Below are 6,078 nucleotides of genomic sequence, written 5' to 3' on the forward strand. Positions count from 1 at the left end.
AACATCACTCATTATTAGGGAAATGCAAATCAAAACCACAATGAGATATCACCTTACACCTGTTAGAATGGTTACTATCTAGAAAATAAGAAATAACAAGTGTTGGAAAGAATGTAGAGAAAAGGGAACCCTCATATACAGTTGGTGTTATTGTGAATTGGTGTAGCCACTATGAAAAACAGTAATGAAATTTCTCAAAAAAAAGTAAGAATAGAATTACCATATGATCCACCAATTCATCTACTGGTATTTATCTGAAGAATATGAAAACCCTAACTCAAAAAGATATATTTACCTCTATGTTCATTGCAGGATTATTTATAATAGCCAAGATATGTAAGCAATGTAAGTGTCCATTGACACATGAATGGATAAAGATGTACTATACAATGGACTACTGCTCAGCCATAAAAAGGATGAAATATTGCATTTGCAACCACATGGATGGATCTTGACGGTATTATGCTAAGTAAAATAAGTCAGATGGAAAAGGACAAAAACCGTATAATTTCATTCATATGAGGAATATAAAACAAAAGCGTAACAAACCAACAAAACAAAAACAAACTCATACAGGCAACAGAATGGTGGTTAGGTGAGGGGAAGGGGGGTTGGGGGAGGGCAAAATGGGTAAAGGGTCAAATATATGGTAATAAAAGCAAACTAGACTTTGGGTGGTGAGCACACAATGGAGCGTTCAGATATCAAATTACAGTGTTGTACACCTGAAATTGATATAATGTTAACCAATGTTACCACAATAATAAATAAATAAAAAGTCTACCTAAAACTTGGGAAATGACTTGCTTAAATAAAGGAACTGTGATCAAGGAATTGGCCTATAAAAAACAACAAAAATGAATCCTTAAGTTTCTCACTTGTGAACTTTGATTTTTCTTCAACTATACATTAGTTGGTTGCTCTTCTAGAGCTCCGAAAGCTTCTTTCGCTGAAGAGTAAACAGTGTTGACCTTACAAAGTCAACACACACTCTTCATTTTTGTGTGTCGTGTCATGACATGTTCCCCACCTCATCTCCGCTTTTCCCTTTTACCCCTTCCTCTTCAGCCACAGATCACCTGCTGCAGTAAATCTGCCCTTGTTTGCCACATTCTTATCTGTGCCCTTTTCCCCTCATCCTCCTGCTTCAGATAGACCTGACTCATTTGGCATCTGGGTGCATTTCTGACCCTCCAGCCTCCTACGCCTAACTCAAGCTCTGTTTTGCCCAAGCTCAGCTTCTAACTGCACGCTTTGTTTCCCTCGCCCACACCCAAACTCCATCCCTTGTTTCTTATTGACCTTCATGGTCAGAACTGCCTCCCACAAACATTCATAAACCTCCTTACTATATTGCCTCAGACTGTTTCCCCAGATAGGCTTTCTTTTTTTTATTGTTATCTTTTTCAGTTATAGTTGATTCAATATTGTTTTCTATTAATTTCAGGTGTACGGCGTAGTGGTTAGACATTGATATAATTTCTGCAGTGAGCCCCTGATTAGTACCCACCTGGCACACTACATAGAGTTGTTGTAACATTATTGACTATATTCTCTGTGCTGTACTTTACAACCCGGTGACTATTTTGTAACTACCAATTTATATTTCTTACTCCCTTCACCTTTTTTACCCAGCTCCCCAGCCCCCTCCCCTCTGGCAACCATCAGTTTGTTCTCTGTGTCTATGCGTCCATTTCTATCTTGTTTGTTCATTTATTTTTTCCAGATGGGCTTTCTAATTCTCAAATTTCCCCACTTTTGTGTCTGCCTGTCACACTTGTAGCTGTTCCTGGCCAATTTATAGCAATTCCCTTTTCTTCCCTCAAAGATTTTACTTGGAGTCTTAAATCTTTTTCTGATACTTTTTAAAAATTATGATCAGAGAAACTACAGCAGTATATAGTAAAGAAACATGCATAGCATTTTTAAGTAAATTATGCAAACACATGAGCAGAAATAATACTATTGCCTGATAATCATATAGAACAATGATAGCAGAACCAAAATTGTTTGTCATACACATAGGAAGCTTACATTTCTACTATAGTATTTTAATAACCACTACTCATACTATACAAACTTTTGAACTTCTTGATAAAAGTGCCAGGTCGACATTCTAAAAGGCTTTTAAATACTGCCCTTATTATAGACACAAGGGCACCATATTCTTAGAATCCTTGAGTAGTTTCACTCTATATAATATATACAGCTCTCTGCAGAATGATAGCTCCCCGATTATGAAAAGATCAATCAATGCTAAATAAATCGTTTACCGCCTTACCCAAAGGCTTGAGCAGTGCTCTTTGTCCTGAGTGGTAAAAGTAGTGAAAAGAAAATGTGGAAACTCAAGGTCCTCTTCGTTTGGTGTTCTCCAAAAATACCATCATCGTGATCTCCCCTCTCCCTAATTTGCTGTTGCACTCCTAAAAGCAAACTGGCACTTTAAGAAAACTGGCCCCGGGGAGCTCAGAGGTCTAAGGATGGAGCTGGGCTTCCTGTTACTCTCTAACCCTGGCTTCTTGTTAAACTTGATGGTTCTAACTTCCTACTGGGGTGGGGGAGGATATATAGATAGGGGCCATCTTGGGAAAGGTCCCTCTTTCTGCGCATGGCCGGCCAGGCAGAGCTACATGTTCTCACACTGCTGTGATGGTTTTGCTTTTTCTCCTTTTCCCAAATCAACCCTCTTTTTGGTGAACTGCCTGGAAAATTACTTTGTCCAGTCGACAGCACTTCCACTTTGTGTCATGTATGCTCACAGTTAACCCTACAGTCTTTTCTTTCTCTGTGTGTTTGTCTTCCTGCCGTAGTCTTATGTGGACTTGCTAGAGGCAGGGACCGTAGCATAGATCACCTTTGCTTGTCACTTTGGCATTAGTGCAATGTCAGTGGGAGGTACATGAGTGTATTCGACAAATATTTGCTGCCTATCTACTGTGATCCAGGCACTGTGAGGAGTCCTAGAAACAAGACAGGTCCTGCCCCCAGAGAACTCAAGTCTAGTGGAAGAGAAACAGGCTAAGCAAATAGGCACGTACCATGCAATGTGGTAAGTGCGGTCACTGAAGCCAGAATTAGAGGTCATGAGAGCACATTTGGAGGCACTTGAGCTGGTTGTAAAGAGTCCAGGATGAGCTCTTGGATGAGGTGACTTCTAACCTGCATTCCGGAGATGAGGGGGACTTACAACAATAATCAAGGGTTGGGGTAAGCAGAGGAGTTTACAGTTTACCTGCGTCCCCAGAGGTGATAAGGAGCAGAGCACATTAGAGGAACAATAAATACTTCAGTACACTTGGAGTTTATAGTGGTGTGGGGATTGGAGATGGGAAATGAAGGTCTAAAGATGAGCAAAGACTCAGAGATAAAAGAAGTTTGGTCTTGCGTCTTGAGGATAACGAAGGGTAGCGAAAGGCTCTGAACAGGTGTGTGACATGTTCGTGGCCGGGATATGGACAGGCCTTTCTGACTCCAGAGTGAGAGATGGATGGAGGAAGGCTCAGTGATCCCAGTGAGAGCAGGAGGGCCTGCTACATCATGGTGGGGGACGGAGAGAAGTGGTTGCATTTACTATTGGCATGTAGAGTAAATTTAAAAAAACTTGGTGGATGGTTACGTGTGAAGGATGCAGGAGGAGGAGAAAAATCAAGAGGACACCCATGTTTCCAGTTTAGCCAACGGAATGTAGGCTAATAATTCTCAAGGTATAGACCAGCAGCATTTGTATCACCTGGGAACTGATGAAAAATGTGAATTCTCCAGCCCCACTCTAGACCAAGTGAATGAGAAACTTTGGGGGTACAGATGAGTGATCTGTGTTGGAAGACTTCAGGTGATTCCAATGCATACTCAAGTCGGAAAACCAGTGTTTTAGCTGTTCAAACTCTTTTGCTCAGTACCCTAAACAGTGTTTGAAAAATATGTACCATTCACACATTTTAAATTTTAAATCTAAAAGTTTTCTTTATAAGTATAAATGTAATCCCCAACATATTAAAAATGTTGTGTTTTTAAAATACATTCAATGAAATAAAAATACTCAAGCAATTTGATACTCACCATCACACATTGAAAAAAAATGAACAAGCTCTTTTTGTTTAATCGCCAGAAATTTAATAATGTATTTTAATTCCTTGAGCAGTTATATCCTTTTAATTTCCCTAACTGAATTTTATGCTATATTTTATTAATCATCCTAACATACTTACCTGTAACAAAAAGGTGAATGTAATAAAATATTGATCCTGGGCCAGCCAAGTGGCGTGTTGATTAAGAGTTAGCTTGGGATGCCAGCTCTGAGCATCAGGGTGCCAGTTCGGATCCCACATGAGGGCCAGTGACACTGCCCTCTACAGCTAAGATGGTGAACAACAGCTCGACCTGGAGCTGGGTCGCCTTGAGTCGCCGGCGACCTCGTAGGCTGTAGCCCTGCTACAGTGGGCTGCTGTAAGCTACCATGTGAGTGGCCGGCAGCTGGTATGAGCTGCCAAGAGCCGCTGTGAGCAGCGTCCAGTGGCTGGCAACCGATCTGCCTCACCCGGGAAGAGCGCAATGATAATACCAACATGGGCCAGTGAAGCGACGTCTTTACAACTAGACTGAAGAACAAAAAAGGACAGCAACTTGTCTGTTCCCCTTCCCTGATTCCCCAACACTGTTCTCCTCCCCCAATTGCCCAATAAAATCTTTAAAAAAATATATATATATATATTGATCCTTAGTTTAGTTATTATTTTAGTACATAAGTGGTAAATCAACATAACTGTTTTTATAATTTTGATAACTATTAGCATAAAAAGTAAAATATTACTGAAATATATTTTCTAACGACATGAGTAGGGCTTTTAAAAATTATTTCTTGAGTCTCTGGATGAATATTACATGTTAATAAAATTAGATGTGCTTCAGCATCAATCATATTCATATTTTATTTTTATTAATGTAAATATTAAAAAAACCCTAAACATCCTGTTTATATAATAAGTAGATGAAATGAAAATAGTTTTATTATAGCAATTCTACTTAATGCTCTTTACTCCTTCCAGTATACATGACAAAACATCATAGAATCACCTATGAAAATGTTTAGTGACCTTGACCCTCCTGCAATTTTTTTGAAAGCAAAGAAGTAGAAACTAACTGATTTGCAATGAGATTTGTTACTCAATCTTTGGAGTTATCAGAATGTTTCATGAGAGACTGAACATACAACTGGACATTGGCCAGACTACATATGACAACAGAGCTCTGACCTACAACCTCTGTGACAACCAGTCCAGGAAGCCAAACCATATTTGCAGCAACTGGTCCAGAACAGTCAGTGGTCACAGACTCCAGCTTCTCTATAACCTGCTCCCCTACTGCTGTTCAACTCAAGACCAACTAGAGGAAGTCAAATAAGCTCCTGAAGCCGGTCACATGGGATGTTCACTTCCAGCTTCCCTATGTCAACAACCTACAATCAGGACACAGCTAAAGCCTCTCTTTGCTTCATTTTCCTACTCCTCTGCCTGACTGCGAATCACCAAATGCAAATGATGATGGCTGAGTCCCTTGCTCTGAATAAAGAGCCTGTTTATTCTCATGTGGATGCTGTATTAGTCAGAGACCTTCAAGAAAATAAAACCAATGGGATATGTATGCATGCATAGGAAAAGATTTATTATGAGGGATTGGCTCATGCAATTACAGAAGCTAGTCCTACAATCTGCCTTCAGTAAACTGGAGACCCAGAAAAGCTGGTAGCTGAGCTCCAGTCCAAGCCCAAAGGTCTGAGAATCAGGGGAGCCAATTGCATAAGAGCTAGTCTATATCCAAAGGCTGACAACCAGGAGCACAGATATCCGCAAGCAGGAGAATATGGATGTCCCAGAAAAAAAAGAAGGGTGTGAAGTCACCCTTCCTCTACCATTTTATCCAAGTCTCTCCCTCAAAGGTTTGGATGATGCCCCCTCCCATTGGTGAAGGTTAACTTTTCTACTCAATTAAAATGCCAATGTCTTTCTGAAATACCCTTTCAGACACCTAGATGTAATATTTTATTGAGCATCACCTAGCCCAGTCATGTTGACACATAAA

The sequence above is a fragment of the Hipposideros armiger genome, unplaced genomic scaffold (assembly GCF_001890085.2).
Source record: "Hipposideros armiger isolate ML-2016 unplaced genomic scaffold, ASM189008v1 scaffold_113, whole genome shotgun sequence".
Taxonomy (NCBI): Eukaryota; Metazoa; Chordata; class Mammalia; order Chiroptera; family Hipposideridae; genus Hipposideros; species Hipposideros armiger.